General features: G+C 37.1%; 1 pseudogene; it reads right to left on the bottom strand.

Annotated features, from left to right (window-relative positions):
* Positions 1-409: 409 nt before the first annotated feature.
* Positions 410-17,685, bottom strand: part of LOC114702311 — a 36,116-nt pseudogene continuing 18,840 nt past the window's right edge.

The raw sequence follows: 17,685 nt of genomic DNA, 5'->3' as shown, positions 1-17,685 counted from the left end.
AGTGTGATGGGTCAGAATACCATCAGTCTGTGCAATTCATTGTCCTTTTTTTATACTATTTTCAAGCTTTAAAAAATACATTTAAAAAATCACCTCCAGCTTCAATTTCACAGATACAACTCCAGCATTAGAGATGCTAGTCAACACTTCCTGCCTCTTCTTGCTGATGTCCTTCCTGATCTTCATCAGGGAATGACATTGTGATAGTCATTCCTTTCAGGAATAAACAGTTCAAACAAGGAATAGAGTTGGTAATTACAGAATATGGGAAAATGACAACTGCCAAGGTTTGCAAATGAGTTAGTGAAAACATAAACAATCATTGGTGGGGGAAGAAGACAAAAAATTAATTTGTAAATGAAATCCAACATCAAAACAATTCATAAACTAAATCCAACATTAAATCAATTCATAAACTAAATCCAACATTAGAACAATATTTTTTGAGCATGTGTTCTTGTGTGGGTTGAACAGCGGTTTCTAAGCTTGCAGTAGTTACATGCAGCCTATAGATTACATTGGGCAGGACTTCCCAGGTTAGGACTACATTGAAGAGAGTGGGCTTCATCCATGTCAGGCAGCTCAGTATCTGTTTTAAATCTTTCAACCTGTCTTGCTTGAGGTATATAGAAACATTGATGGAAAAGTAGAGAGGTACCATAGCAACCAGGTGGATGTTGTTATACTGACTATGCAGGATTTATCATATCATCCTCTTCCTAAAAATGGGCATGTATTGCTGAGAAAAGGTTACTGGTTGGTCTCTAGAAATGAAATCTGCATATTTACAAGTAAATGTTCCACAGTAATTCCCATTCAGTTGTTGAGGACTCTGCTTTGATGTCATACTGTATCACTTCCACTCCAAAGGGTCCAGCTCAATGTTCTTTTGAGTTTTGCTATTTGAAAATGGTCTCACAAATTATCTGCCCTGTCTGTTGCATTGAATGGAAGTATATGATACTCTGTTTTCTTAGGTAGATTACCATCAGGATCCAATGTATCTTCTGGTGAACAGGCACAAGAATAATTTCTTTTTCAAACAGTTTCATTCCTCAAGTCCATTGTTTAACAGAACTGTATCCACCATGCTTTAGTTTGGGATAAAAGAAAGTGCTGAACACGTGAAGAGCTGTGTAGCCTTTTTTGTTATTTCTCTCATCAGAAAATTCATGTAAAAGTTGATGACCTCATCATTGAGCCATTCACCATTCTCTAGTGTCTAGATATCTTCTCAAGTAATTTTCAATTTGAATGTGTTACTTAGATCTTGTGCATTTTTTTTATTTCCTTTCTCATGTCCTCTGTAACATCAAGGACTTCATCTATTGTAGACAAATTTCTAAATGGTCTTATTAAATAAAAAGCATGGAGCCAAATCTAGGGGTGAAAGCCTTAGAGAGATCAGGGAAATAAAAAAAAAAATATCAGCCAACCTTACCTCACCAACTTTGAAGCTTCCAAATGCCACAACTTCCTGTCTACCGACGCCAATATGCCTTGCTGTTCTGCCCTCTGATTTGCTCTCTCTGCCCAGTTATATCACTTCCTCTTTCTGCTCAGCTTTTTCACTTTCTGTCTATCTATACAGACCTCCAGACTTCCGTGGTTAACTAGTGATGGAAATTAAGGTGTGTGCCACCACCACACCTGGCTCTGTTTCCAGTGTGGCCTTGAACACACAAAGATCCTGCCTGCCAAGTGATAGGATTAAAGGCATGTGCTAACATTGCATGACTTCTGTGTTGTGGCTGGCTTTTTTCTCTAATCTCCAGGCAAGCTTTATTTATTAAAGCACAAATAAAATATCACATTTCCTTTTTTGTCTAATGAAAAATAAAACAGTTGTAAGAAAAATTATATACAATAAATACAATAACTATAAACAATATATACAAGCAAAAATTACATCAACAATGTCTATTCCATTTGCATTTGACAAATTCAGTGAAAATATTCCATTAACTATCCTATTTTGGTGAGTCCAAAATGTACCTAATACACTTTCTATCCTATCTTCTATTACTAACAAAAAACTATCTTGATGTCTTTCAAACTTATACACCTAAGACCTCTTGGTGAATTTATTTTCCAAATTTCTTAACAACGAAAACTGTAATTATCTAATCTTCAACTCCCTCAGAGACCCGAGTAAAATAGGAAGTGTAAACAAGTGACTTTCAAAAAATGTGAGTTATAACAGCTTCCTGGAAAGTCACCTGAGGTTTCTCTGCACGTTGAGGCACCATCTTTGGCCTATAGGCTTAGTGTATTTGACAGATTCATTTGTGAAGTAGGATGTACACAAGGCATACAGCTCAACTTCATATTTGGTGCGAGTATTCCATGTACCAGATAAACTTGAATTTCACCAGTGTCCTATCATGATTCAGGATATCAAATTCTGGAAATTGCTGGTGTTTTTGGAATTCAGCTTCCCATTCTTCTCAGCTTATGGGTTGCTGTGGATATCGCTCTATATAAATAAAACACTGATGGCCAGTGACCAGATAGGAAGTATAGGCAGGACAAGGAGAGAGGAGAATTGGGGAAACAGGAAGAAGGAAGGGAGACACTGAAAGCCACTGCCAGGACAAGCAGCATGTAAAGACGCCGGTAAGCCACAAGCGACATGGCAAGGTATAGATTTATAGAAATGGGTTAATTTAAGATATAAGAACAGTTAGCAAGAAGCTTGCCACGGCTATACAGATTATAAGCAATATAAGCGTCTGAGTGATTATTTTATACTTGGATTGTGGGACTGTGGGGCTTGGGGAACCTGGAGAGAAGCCCTCCAGCAACAATGGGTGGCTTCATCTCCTTTATTAAATGCCAGTCTACTATTGAGAGACCAGACTCTGTCAGCCTAGTTACTCCTTCAAGAATAACTGTTCCAGTTATTGTTCCCTGCACACCAGGAGTCATCAGCCTACTGCTGCCTGCTCAGCTGCCTTAGAAGGAAGGGATACTGTACCTTTTCTGGATTTCAAAGCCACTTAAGCAATGGTGCCATATTGTCCTGGCCTCAGGGATGCCTGTTGCCAAAGCTGCAACCACACTTTTCTTGGCAAGGATTGGTGGTCCTTTGTTTTGTGTCCTGCTTGTCCATTTTGGACAGCATATTATCAGCAGTCAATGCTAGGGCACTTTCTCGTTCAGTGGCTAACTTTTGCCACAGTGAAAATTATCTTCAATGCCCATATCTTTTCTGAAGTAGATTGGTGCTACCAGGAGCATATATGTCTCATAGTTATAAAAATGAAAAAAAACCTGTTATTAAAATATCTCAGATGCCATTTCTGTAGATCTCTGAAGGGTTTAAAGATGACCTATCTGTCTAAAATATATCTCTGCCTGACCTTGAAAATGTATCTACTATGACTACAAGTTTGATTGTAATGTCTAACTACTAACTTTCATGTCTTTGTATCCTAATTAGTTGGTAATAATAACTTTCAAGGAAGAGCAAATTGCATTACATTGTTAAATGAACTGTATAGGTATAATATCTGTAACAAGATTAGAAATATACATACAGTATTTTCTATCAAAATCAATATATCACAATCAAATTTGTATCAATGTACTTAATTTGCATACAATATACATAAATCAAATCCAATGTAAAATATTTAAAACTAGTAGTTGCCTTTTAAAAGTAGATTCAATAATCTACATTTTTATCTATACATATCTATATCCTTTCTTTTTTCTTTTCAGAGTAAATTTAATAATCTACCCTTTATTCTATCATTTCTATATTTTTCCAGAGTAGATTCAATAATCTACTTCTTATCTATATCCTCTTTTTTCTTTTTCTCTTTTCTTTTTCAAACAAGATCCTTAAATCTAATCTCCTTTGTTTTACCTTTTCCTGGCCATTAAGAATAATAATTTGTAAGCAACCATCCTAAACAATGACAGTTATCCCAAACCCTAAGCCCATGAAAAGACCATAAATCACCTGTCCCACCTCTTGGGAATGTAGGCATCATGTTCTTAAAATTGCTTCCTGCTGTTTGTGGGCAAAGGCATCTTTAGGGGATCCTGAAAAGAAAAAAAAAAATTTAATAGTCAAGTCCTGGGAGAGGTAACTTTATCATTTGTGGTTCAATCTCTACATACTGTGAAAGTGCAGTACTTATCTCAAGTCTTAGCTCAAATAGTCTGTGAAGCTGGATATTCTCAGCTAGCCATCTTGAAATTGTCCTGAGCAGTTTGTAGTCCAAAGCTGATCTTCAGATGGTGTTTGTCAGCTTAGTGTTATTATTATTATCCATGTGGAATCATCATTGTGGAGCCACATCATCTTTCTGGAGATTTCAAATTTGCTGTTAGGCTTGGTCATGATTCCCTGCAGAAAACTCATAGAGACTCCAACACAAAAACATGTATAGGTAGCTAAATGAAGCCTTTTTTTTCTAGAATTAGTTAGTCCTCTATATGGCCATTAATATCATAATTAAAGTTTAATATATATATAGAGATAGATAGATAGATATATATATAGAGATAGATAGATAGATAGATAGATTTTATAAATTTTGATATAAAATTCATACCTTAAAAAAAGTTTAAAGAATCAAAATAGAACCAAAGAATTGACACTAGTGGCAATAGAATAGTCCCTTAATTTTGGTTTTCTTCTGTCCCATATCAGATGGCTCTTCTGATATGATACAGAGATTTTGCATTTTCCTTTTAACAAGCATGTTTGGATTTAGAGAAGGAGAGAGCCATTCTCCAACTCCAAAGCCAGCTTTAATTTTTAATTGAACTGGGATTACAAAAAGACCATTTTTGTTAATTGTCCATAGAGAATAGCAGAAAAAAATTGTATATGTGATAATAAACATTTAGGAAGACTTATGAAATTTTATATGTGATATGCCAGTAGGCCAATTTACTCTTTTTCTTGGGAATTTTTTTTCTGGATTATTTGTCCTTTTACTTCAGATGTCCCATATGGGATTGGATGTGAGTTATATATAAAGGATGCTTCTGATTCCTTTTGTCTTGTAACTAAATAAAAAACAGAGTTAATTCTGCCTCATCTTGGATAAATTCTGCAGTCTCAATATGTAAGGCTACACTTTCAGCATACTGAGAGTCAATAATAATATTGAGGAGTTCAGAAAAATACATAAATATCAACAGAATAGCATACAATTCCAATTTTTGAACTAAATTATAAGGACTTTTAACAACTTTGCTTAAATTTTCTTATTTGTAACCTGCCTTTCCTTGTTTGTTTGCATCTGTATAAAATGTACAGGCTTCAGATATGGGTGCTTCTGAAACAATTCAGGGCAGAATCCAATCAGTCCTCTTTATAAGTTAAATTCTATCACTTTTGGGATATTTGCTGTTAATCTCTCCCAAAAAATTACTTCAAGCTCTTTTCCAAGGTTCACTTTCTGCCCATAATTTGTCAATGTCTTCCTGAGTTAAAGGTACTACAATTTCTCCTGGATCTATTTCTACTAATTGATGAAGTCTCAGTTTTCTTTTTAAAATCAAGTCAGAGGCTTTTTCCTCATAAATTTTTAATTTTTTACTCTATTTATTTGGTAGAAATAACCATTCAATATAATATATTCCCTCTGCATTAAAATTCCTGTAGGAGAATGCTTAGAGGAAAAAAATAACCAAAATGCAATCAAGCTTTGGATCCACATGATCCACATGTCCTTCCTGTACTTTTTTTTCCCCCACCAAGGCCAATTCTCTCTCAGCTTCAGATGATAATTCTCTGGGACTATTTAAGTCCTTTTCACCTTCTAAGGTTGTAGATGAATTTCTAAACAGTCTTATTAAATAAGAAACGACCAAATACAGAGTTAAAAGCCCAAGAGAGTTTCTTCCTGTCTGACATGTCTTTTTATTGCATTTCTGTTCTGCCTTCTCATTGGCTCTAAACCCAACCACATGACTTCCTTGCCACTGCCTGTCTATACAGACCTCCAGGTCTCTATGGCTGGTACTGAGATTAAAGGTTTTTGTCACCACACTTGGCTGTGTCCTTGACCACACAGAGAATCTGCCTGCCATGTTATCAGATTAAGGGCATGGGCTACCATCACCTGTCTTCTTCTGTTCCTGGCTTGCTAATGACCTCTTGTCTTCAGGCAAACTTTATTTATTAACATACAAATAAAATTATATTTAGCACAATTAAAATATCCCCACATAAGGTTTTGAACAAATTACTCAGTTCATCACTTTTTACCCCAACAATAGTTTGCAGTTGGGAAATGTCTCCAAATAATCTTTAAAAGTCATCAAGAGTCTGTAATCTATCTCTACTAATTTGCACTTTTTTGGAGTCTAACTTTTTATAGACCTATTTATACCCTAAATAATTAATAGAATCTCCTCTTTGAATCTTTTCAGGAGCAATTTATAATCCACAGCAAGGCAAAATTTCCTTTACTTCTTCAAACATTCTTTCTAAGGTATCTGGATTTGAATCAGCTAGTAAAATATAGTCCATGTAATGATAAATTATAGATTTAGGAAATTGTTTACATATTTTTTCCAATGATTGTCATACAAAATATTGGCACAGGGTTGGGCTAATTAACATTCCCTGTGGGAGAATCCTCCATTGATATCTCTTAACTGGCTGAGAATTATTATAAGTAGATACTGTGAAGGCAAATCTTTCTCTGTCTTTTTCTTCTGAAGGTATTGAGAAGAAAGGTTTTTAAGTTGACAATTATAAGAGGCCATCCTTTATGTAATCAAGTAGGCAAAGGACTGCCAGATTATAGAGAGCCCATTGGCTGAATTACCTTTTTAATTGCTCTTATGTCTGTTACCATTCTCCATTTACCAGATTTCTTTTTAATAACAAATACAGGAGAATTCCAAGGGCTGGTTGATTCTTCAGTTTGCTGAGCATTTAAGCCTGCAGTTTCTCTATTGTTAAAGGTCATTGCTGAACCCATACAGGCTTGTCTGTTAATTATTTTAAAGGTAGAGCTGTTGGTGTCTTTGAAAGATTAGCAGTTGTTGTGCTCTGTTCTTGTACAATCTGGATGGCCAGTGACTGTTCCTTATAATAATACCTCCTAATATTTCTCTCAGAAACAATAGTTAGTTAGTGTTGGTTTATGGTTTGTTTCTGAAGTTGGAAGATTGTTAATCGGAGTATTCTATTGTTGTTATAGATCATGGCCCCATAAATTCATAGTTATATTAGCCACATATGGCTTTAATTTTCCTCTCTGTCCTTCTGTCCCTATACATTCGAGCCATCTTGTGCTCTGTTTCACTTGAGATAATGTTCCAGTCCCTAACAGCTGAACACTAACCTCCTAAAGAGGTCAATTTGGATGCCAAAATTCTGGTGCAATTATTGTAACATCTGCACCTGTGTCTACAAAATCTTCCAAGAGAAATGTCATTTATTCATATTTTTAATTTTGGTCTTTCTTCATTTATAGAAGTTTGCCAGAAACTTTGCTTTATGATTTCTCCTGAATTTCCTGCTCTCTCTGCCACGGCTGTTCTATCACCCTGAGCAGCCTGGTTAATTCCAATAGGCACTTGATTATTTAATTGCTCTGAGAAGGGGTTTCTTCTCTGATGACAGGAAATGTTGGAACTGAATTTGCCATGGAAGCCTGTGTGAGGCCCTTCGGGGAGTTTCCCGAGGGAGAGGCAAAGGATTACCTTGTCTGTACCTTCTTTTGTCCAATGTTTACCCTTACCACACCTTCTGCATAATCCAGAGGGGAGGGTCATTCTTTTGGCATTGTTCCTTGAATAAACATTGTTTCTAGGAATACTCTGTTTATACTCCCTTTCCAAATGACCTTGTTTACAGCAATTAAAACATCTGACATTATTTTTCATCAAAACTTTTGATATCACCTCTCCTATCCACATATCATCATGGCCATGAAACTCAATATTAATTGTGTCCCCAATTCAATCCTCCAAAGGTGCTGATCTTGCCTTTAACAGCCTGATTAATCCTTTGCATGCTGCATTCACTTTCTCAAAAGCCAAAGATTCATTTTTTATCTGTTTAGCTTCTGAATTTGGTATCATACTATTTACTGCTAAAGACAGTCTTTGTAAGAAATCTGTGAAGGATTCTCTGGCACCATGTATAACTTTTTTTAAATGACTCAAATTTTTCCCCTGCTTCCTCAATTTTGTCCCACACATTCATGGCTGCCATGTGGCCTAGAACTAGGATTTGGTTATCATATAAACATTATCTTTGTATATCAGCATAATTGCCCCCTCCAAGAAGCTGAATCCTGGGAAATCACCACACCTCTAGTCCTACATTGTTGTTCTATCATTTTAGCCTCCTCTTTAAACCAGGCTCTCCATTGAAACTGTGGAGTGGCCTCTAGGACAGCTGTAATTAATTTTTTCTAGTTCTGAGGGATAATTCTACTACAAGTTGACCATGAGTTTAATATCTCCTTTACAAATGGAGAATGCATGCCATATAATGCTATAGCTTCTTTAAATCTCCTTAAATCTAACATTTACACTGGAGTCCAATTAGCTTGTACATTCCCTTGAGCAGGTAGTTCCTGTAAGGTTACCAGATGGATTAAGTTTGGTTGTTTGAAAACAAGCTGTCTCTCTGTAACCATATAATTCAATCCTGATATAATTTCACCTTTAAATTCTCCTGTCTGGGTCTGAATTTCTCTATAATTCATTTTATCAGGTTTTTCTAAAGCTTTTATCTTGGCACTCAAATTGACCAACCTTTTAAATGCTAAAATAAGAATGATCAAGCAAATAATATTTATAATTGATGTTATAGATATCCCATGAATATTAATTATCCTCTCATTTAATTGTTCCATTTTCAGACTGCCTAATGTGTTATCAAACAGAGACCAAATTCCTTCTATTATAAAAATATTTCCTATTTTTTAATGTGGGAAAAAATTCTCTTTCAACGTATTTTGCCCTTTAAGATATCTTAATTGACTTACCAAGTCTGTCAACTGCATAGAACAGTAGAAGTCTGAGGGAATTTCAAAGCAACTACCTAGTGTGGTGGCAGTCTGAGATGGAAATCCAGAGAGAGAGAGAGAGAGAGACCACCACCCATCAGGAGAAAGAAAAAGAGTCAGGTCATGTGCTCCAGCCTGAGCCATGCCATTCAGCCTCTGCCAGAGACCCTGTAAGTCCATAAATGGCTTTTTAATGAATTCTTGCCACATTTATTGAGCACCAATTGTAGATGAATTTCTAAATGGTCTTATTAAATAAAAATCATGGAGCCAAATATAGGGGTGAAAGCCTTAGAGAGATCAGGAAAAAAAAAAAAAAAAAAAAAAAAAACAAAACAAAACAAAAAAAAAATCCAGCCAACCTTACCTCACCAGCTCTGAAGCTTCCAAATGCCACAATTTCCTGTCTACCCACACCAATATGCCTTCTTGTTCTGCCCTCTGATTTGCTCTCTCTGCCCAGTTATATCACTTCCTCTTTCTGCTCAGCTTTTTCACTTTCTGTCTATCTATACAGACCTCCAGACTTCCATGGTTAACTAGTGATGGAAATTAAGGTGTGTGCCACCACCACACCTGGCTCTGTTTCCAGTGTGGCCTTGAACACACAAAGATCCTGCCTGCCAAGTGATAGGATTAAAGGCATGTGCTAACACTGCATGACTTCTGTGTTGTGGCTGGCTTTTTTTTCTAATCTCCAGGCAAGCTTTATTTATTAAAGCACAAATAAAACATCACCACATTTCAGCACAAAATGTTGCCACAATACATTCCTTTGCCCTTTTCTTGTTTTGCAACAGGCTTTTTCTCTACTATAACTACTGACATCTTGTTGGGGAGTGACCTACTGCTACCACAGTGCAGGAAGACTTGAGTCTCTGCTCCTAGCAAGTCAGGCTCCAAGTGGTGTCTGCTTCTTTTTAAAGGTTTACTGTATCTTTCTTCTGTGTATCAATCAGAAGATTTCTCTGTACATGTCTTCATTCTTTTGTCTGGTGCGTGACATTTTCTTGTGGCAACAACAGTAGATTGTTTAGGATCACACTGAATTGTTTTGAATCCATAACTGTAGTTGAAAAGTGACTGAGAGACTCTAGGCCTGTGGGCTAAAGTCAGATGCCCCAACTTTACAGAGAAACTTTGAATGACTGTCCAGGCTGCCAGCTGTCTCTGTCTACTCTTACAAGACTCTCAAAAGTTGCTTATGTCCTTCTCCCATTTCTCAGGTAATATTATATCCTTCTGAGGTCTTTGATGTAGCTAAAGACTAGATAATTATAATTTCCCTAGTTACAATAAAAGATAAATTATATACAAAACCTTAGACTCACAAATATAGAATAAATAGGATATCTTCTTTAAATTTTACCAAATACAAATAAACTAGATATTATAAGTAGACTAAATATTATAACTGTAATTCTTGCTTGATAATTGTTTTGTTATATGTAATTTTACTATGTAAGAGTTAAAACCTTCCTTTTTAAAAAAAAGTACTTGGACATCACTCTATATAAATAAAATGCTGATAGACCAGTAGCCAGACAAAAAGTATAGGCAGGACAAACAAACAAAAGATCTAAAAACAAAAAGACTGAGTCAAAAAAAACACTACCAGCTGCCACCATGAGTACCAACATGTAAGATACTGATAAGCCACGAGCCATGTGATAAGGTATAGATTTATAAAAATCAGTTAATTTAAGATATAAAAACAAATAACAAAAACCCTGCCATGGCCATACAGTTTATAAGTAATATAAATCTCTATGTGTTTACTTGGTTGTTTCTGAGCAGCTGCAGGACTGCCAGGTGAGAGACATTTGTCTTAACTGTGGGCAAGAATGAACTTAAAAAAAAAAAAAAAAAAAATCCCAGCTACCCCATGACTGTGCCTTTCCACACAGCCCTTGATCTTCAGGATACCCACAAGGGTTGTGTGAGCCCTGTGTGGGTCAGAGTTTATATGATCACTGGGTGGAAGGTGCTGCAGTAACCTTTGTTACTTTTTCCTTTGGTGGTCTTTGGCATAGTTCTCCATGATGCAACAGGGGTGCTTGTGACCCTTGCCACCATCTCCAGACTTTCTCTCAGTTACAGCCTGCTCCTGTGGTCCTTTGGCCCACTCTACGGGCTTTAGTTGTCTTAAACTTTCTTTCTGGGTTTCCCATCCCACAGCTGATCCTTGCCTAGTTGTTGGCTTTGAAGTTCTAGGTTTTTCTGTTCCTGAGGTATCCTCTTCTGACTTTTGCTGGACTTTTCAAACTCCAAATGCATTCCACCCTCATCCTGGCATTTTTGTTTTTGACCTTGTCCCAAAGCTTCAGACTCTATCTCCCTCCCACCTTCATCCTGGTATTTCTGTTTTTGACCTTGTCCAGAAGCTTCAGGCTTCATCTCCATTCCACACTGTTTCCATATAGACTTCTTGATTTGCCTTTGCTGGGTGCTGGCTTGCCAGTATGGTATAGCCTTCCTATTTCCAAATGAATGCAACCATCTGCCTGACTCTGGCTGGGTATTCTTGGGCTACTGTCACCCTGATATCCAAAGAATTACTTATTCCAGTAAATGTATAATCCACAAATTGGTTCAACGTTGGAAACCTCTCAGGCCACAGGACGAAGAGCTCAGAATAGCTTTTCTTTATAAACAGAGGTGAGTTTGGGCATCAGGGTCAGTCAGAGTATGAAGACATTTGAGCTAGCAAAGGGAACCAAATGGTGAATTATCATATGTTGGCAGTTCACCGGGTTCCACTGTGGGAAACCCATTCTAGGATTTCTTCCTCAGAAGAGTCCCACAAGGGCTCAGTAACTGGCTAAAGACTCAGACTTCAAAACAGAATGGATTGTCCTAGCCACTGTAAGACACCATGCCTTAACCATGCAGCTAACACATTGGAGGCAAAGCCTCACAAGTGATGCCTGACTCAGAGGTTGCCCTACCCACAGCTTTCAAGGTTCAATAGCTGATTGTAATGTGATCTCTTGAAAGAATGTAAATCAACATTCTTTGGAGGGTGGCTGCCCTGCTCACCCCCAATTGGGTCCTGGAGTTGGAAGACAGGGTTAGAGTGTTGCGAACTAATCATACACATCTCAGTTCCCTTCTGTAGAGCACAAGGTTAACTAGATCATGTCAACATGATCTAGCTTGTCCTGCTTAGTATATTTGTCTTTTAAGAAATTGCCCATTATGGTCAATAATAAAAAACAAACTATAATTGCCATTCAAAATGGCTCCTCAGGGGTTAGGGATTTAGCTTAGTGGTAGAGTGCTTGCACAAGGCCCTGGGTTCGGTCCTCAGCTCCAACAAAAAAAAAAATAGCTCCTTAAGATATGCTTACTAATTACAAAGAAAAAAAAAACAATTTTATAGTTATAAAACCCAGTAGGTACTGTTGTGTGACAAAACTGTTCATGGGGAAATAAAACACACATGTCTACTCTTCCCAGATAGAGAACCCAGGATAGATCAAAGTATAGATACCATCAAAGTTCAACTTGGTGATCTAGTAAGTTTTATTGGAGTTACTTATATTAATATGGGTGAGGGGTTATTTACAGTAACAGAAATGACTCAAAGATAGGTGCATCATCATAGCCCACCCTCAGCATGAGTGACAGCTCACAAACTCTGGGAACCTGGAAACACTGTACACCCTGGAGGTAACTCAACAGACCAGAGAGTGTCCTTTCCAAGTGACTCAGTTGATCTAAACCTCTTTTAAGCAGCTGGCTGGTTTCTGCTTCTTCCAGGTAGCTGGTCTGAGGACAGCTCTTCTGAGAATCTACCTTCCTGCTCAGCTTCCTTCCACCTGAGAGGGACTCTCAGCTTTTATTTCTCATTCTGGCAAGGAGGTGTCTAGTGAATCTTGTCAGTTTCAGGGACTTTCTGAGCTCTTTTGAGTTGTCTGTCTTCCCACTTAAGGAGCTTCCCATCATAGTGGAATGTTTCAATCTTGGATGAAATTGTTGCACAATAGGTACCAACACACCAAGTACATTGCCATAAGAGAGTAAATAAAATCTCAGTACTGTCAATAGGATTCACTGAGAAAAAGATACATCACTACCTTGGGGACAGTCCTGGCAAGAACACAAAACCTGAACTCATCCCTAGAAAACAGTAGGAAGAATTAAATTGGAGCTGGAGTTCAGATGTGTGGTTTTTCAGTGGGTGCAGGGACCTGAATGCAGTTGCCATCATTATACAACAAATACTTTAACTACTGATTATCTCTGGCTCCTTGAACAGCTCTTTAATCGACTTTCAAAAGTACAGAGATTTTTTTACAAAAATGTGAGCAAAGAAGTAGAGACAAATATTGTTTGTTGTTTACCATTGAAATGTAACCACTTAACAAACCATGTAAGTATATTTATACCAGTGTTTTACTGTAAAGAAAATGTACTTTTTCTCTGTAAAAGATTTGACTTTCTTACAATTGTTATTTCCCCAGGTGTCATTTTATTCTTACCAGGCTTTTTTCTCTCCTTTCTAATTACACCTTGGAGAGATTTGTGCACACACAGAAAAAAAGTTCAAATTCCCACACTGATCTTTACATTGCTGAATAACCTAATGCCTGGGCTCCCTTTGTAATGGTGAACATTATGTTTAGAGGATAAATTTACTGTACTAGGCTTGTTAAAAAAAAAAAAAAAAAAAACAAACAGGTGATTTTAGCTTGTGTAAGCCATGAGGAAGTTGCCTCTACCATGAATATACCCTGTCAGCTGGCCCAAGATGATCTACTTCTTCATCCAACTGGGTGTAGTAAGCTTTCCAGTTGAAACCACCAGCCTTCAAATAACAACACAGAGACTTATTATTAATTATGAAAGCTTGGCCTTAACTTAGGCTCTTTTCTAACTAGCTCTTATAACTTAATTAACCTGTTTCTATTAATCTATGTTATAGATTATAGAAATCTATAAAATCATGTGGCTTGATTACATTTCCTCTGTCCTATATGCCTGACTTGTTCTGCCTCCTGTTGGCATTTCCTGAGCACACAGATTCATCCCTTTACTTTTTCTTCTCTCTCTCTGCAGGAAATCCTGCCTATCCTTGCCTGCCTAGCTATTAGCCATTCAGATCTTTATTACACCAATCACAACAATACATCTTCACTCAGTGTACAAATATCCCACATTTCTACCTTTTTATTTAAATAAAAAGGAAAGATTTTAATTCTAACATAGTAAAACTATACACAATAAGAAAAATTATCAGATAAGAATTACATTCACAGTTTTCAGTCCATTTGTATTTGGCAAATTTGGAGAAAGTGCCATAATATTTATATTTATGAGTCCAAAGTTTTATACACAACTTGCATTACCATCCTAAAAATATCTTTTTAGATCTTAAAACATTTTTAAGATAAACAACTTAAACTTTTATACTTCTCAACTTTCTAAACTTTACAACTCTTATGTAATTTCTTTTCTGAATTTGGTAACAAGGAAAACTATAACTATAACTATTAATCTTCAATCACATCAAAGATCAGAAAACTATTGGTTCACAGTTCATGCCTTTCCACTAGTTTGTCTGGCTGTCTCTGTATGTTTTTCCATCATGATCTTGATGTCCATTGATCACTGAGTCCCTCCTCTCTCTTATCAATTGGACTCCTGAAGCTCGGCTTGGTGCCCACCTGTGGATCTCTGCATCTGCATCAATTACTGGATGAAGGATCTATGGTGACAGTTAGGGGATTCACTAATCTCATTACCAGAGTAGGCCAGTTCAGGTACCCTCTTGACTATTGATAGTAGTCTAAGGTGGGGTCATCCTTATGGATTCCTGGGAAGTTCCCTAGCACCCTGTTTCACCCTATTCCCATGATGTCTTTATTTATCATGGTATCTCTTTCATTGTTCTACCTTTCTATCCCTGTTCCAGCTTGAACCTCCCATTCCCTTATGTTCTCATCACCCATCCCTTGCCCTCCATTACCCCACCTTACCCCCAGTTTGCTCATGTATATCTCATCTATTTCTCCTTTGCTAGATAATCTGTGTGTGTCTCTTAGTGTCTGCCTTGTTAGCTAGCTTCCCTGGAACTGTGGGTTATAGTCCAGTTATCCTTTTCTTTATGTCTAGTATCCAATTATGAGTGAGCAGATACCATGTTTGTTCTTCTGAGTCTGGGTTACCTCAGGCTGATATTTTCTTTTTCCATCCACTTGTCACCAAATTCATGATATCATTGTTTTTTACTGCTGAGTAGTACTCCATTGTGAATATGTACCACATTTTCTTTATCCATTCTTTGGTTGAGGGGCATCTAGGTTGTTTCCAGGTTGTGGCTATTATGAATAATGCTGCTATGAACATAGTTTAGCATGTGTCCTTGTGATATAATTGAGCATTCCTTGGGTGTATGACCAAGAGTGGAATTGCTGGGTCTTGAAGTAGATTGATTCCCAATTTTCTGAAAAACCTCCATACTGATTTCCAAAGTGGCTGTACAAGTTTGCACTCACACCGACAGTGGAGGAGTGCTCTCCTTGCTCCACATCCTCTCCAACATAAGCTGTCATCAGTTTTTTTAATCATAGCCTTTCTGATATATGTAAGATGGTAACTCAGAGTTGTTTTGATTTGTATTTACCTGATTACTAAGGATAGAAAGTGTTATTTGTAAACAAGAATCTTCAGAGTCATATGAGACTCCAGAGAAGACAGGGTTTAATTCTGCTTCCAATGTGCAGAATATGAAAAATTAAGACCAGAGACACAAAGCAAGCAGCAAGTGCCAGATAACTAGAATAAACCTGGGACTTGACATGGGAGCATTACACTTGTATGGTTTCCTTCCAATGCATCAATGGATGATTATAAGTTTTGTATGTTTTATTAAAGTATATAATTCCAACTAATGTTTTTTTTACATCCCCTTTGATATATTTTCTGCTAGCTCAGATGTCCCTGGAGACACTGTGAGGTTTCATGGTATAGAATTAAGAAAAAATAATGAAGCGAGACAGTTTTAAGTCAGAGAAACATAGAGCATAAATTAGCATTGTGGAAATTTACTTGTTTCTAACAGTGCATCCAGAAGCCAGTTAGCAGCCTAGGATCCCCACCTATATCAAGCAGCATGCACATGGCACTATAAACAATGAAATAAATTTGTTCTTCTCTTAATGACCTTAAAACATAGAACATGTCTTTTGGACAAGATGGGACATGTGCACTCATGAATTTACAGCAGTTGTGCTTGCTTGCACAATGTCAAGCCAGTCAACATTCCAGTGTTGATGGAGAAAAAACACACATAAGCCCCAAGCCTAGCTGAGGAGCTATTGAGAGTTGATGGCTACTAAGAGGAAAAGAGTTGGTTTTATGTAGAAATGTGATTTCTGGTAGATCAACCATCCTCTGGTAGATGGTCACACATACATGCTTTGGGTAGCACCAATTAGACTCAGTGGGTTATTTTATAAGAAAAAGACTTGCATATGGGAGTGTGTTGGGAGAGAATCCAGAGGAGGTATTAAAGCCATAAAGCAGAGAGTAAATGAATAAAAATGGGCTAATTTAAGTTATAAAAGCTGCTTAGAAACAAGTGTAAGCTAAGGCTGAGCTTTCATTAATATGTCTTCACTGTTGTTGTTGGGTTTTTTATTTGCTTGTTTGTTTTTGTTTTAGTTTTAGTTTTTTTACTTTTGGGCTCTTTGGGGGTCAGCAACCCAGCTCCCAAATAAATACACACTCAGAGTCTTTTTCTTTCTTATGAATGCCTTGTCTTAGCTTGGCTTATTTCTAGCCAGCTTTTCTTAACTTAGATTATACCATCTACTTTTTGCCTCTAGGCATTTATCTTTATTTTATATGCCTTTCTTTAATTCTTATTCCATGGCTTGTTGTGTAGACCCTTGAGTTCTCTTCCTTCTCTGGCTCCTAGAACTCTCTGTCCTCAGATGTCACCTCCTATTTATTATTTCTGCCTGCTGGCCCTGCCTATCTGTTATCCTGTCTTGCTATTGGCTGTTCAGCTATTTATTAGAACAATTAGGCATTTTAGACAGGCTAAGTAACACTGATTCACAGAGTTAAACAAATGCACCATAAAAGCATGTGACACATCTTTGCATCATCAAACAAATGTTCCATGGCAGAAACAAATGTAACACATCTAAAAATCATACTCTACAACCCTCCTTGTCATTTTTTTTTTTGTTTTGTGTGTGAGCTGGTGGCTCAAAGTAAGGCCCGACTACAAATTGCATTCAACATAGGAGCATGTATTTCCACATGAGATCTAAAAAAGCTTAAAAAAGATTCCAAACACATAAAAAATGGAGCAAAAAGTGGCTTCCTAGTACCACAGTTTCTCATACTGTCCAGATACAGAGACACATCTCTCTGCCTCTGCCTGAGACACCAGTATGTGATGAGCTAAGCTGTGAAGTAGATTTAAGGTTTGGCTCGTGCAGAGAATGCTACAGGCACATCATAAAACAAGGTGCAGACAGGAAAAGAAAATATATAGATCAGAGCACTAGCCTTTAGTTTACCACTTGCTGCCATCCTTCCCCTGAGAAAAAGACCTTCTTCTGTGTGACTTGTGTTTTTATTGCCTTTCTGTTCTACCTTCTCATTGGCTCTAAACCCAACCACATGGTTTCCTCATCACTGCCTGTCTATACAATCCTCCAGGTCTCTGTGG

This window comes from Peromyscus leucopus, chromosome 14 (genome assembly GCF_004664715.2).
Source record: "Peromyscus leucopus breed LL Stock chromosome 14, UCI_PerLeu_2.1, whole genome shotgun sequence".
Taxonomy (NCBI): Eukaryota; Metazoa; Chordata; class Mammalia; order Rodentia; family Cricetidae; genus Peromyscus; species Peromyscus leucopus.
The sequence above is the reverse complement of the archived record's forward strand: the minus strand, read 5'-3'. Positions and strand labels throughout refer to the sequence as shown.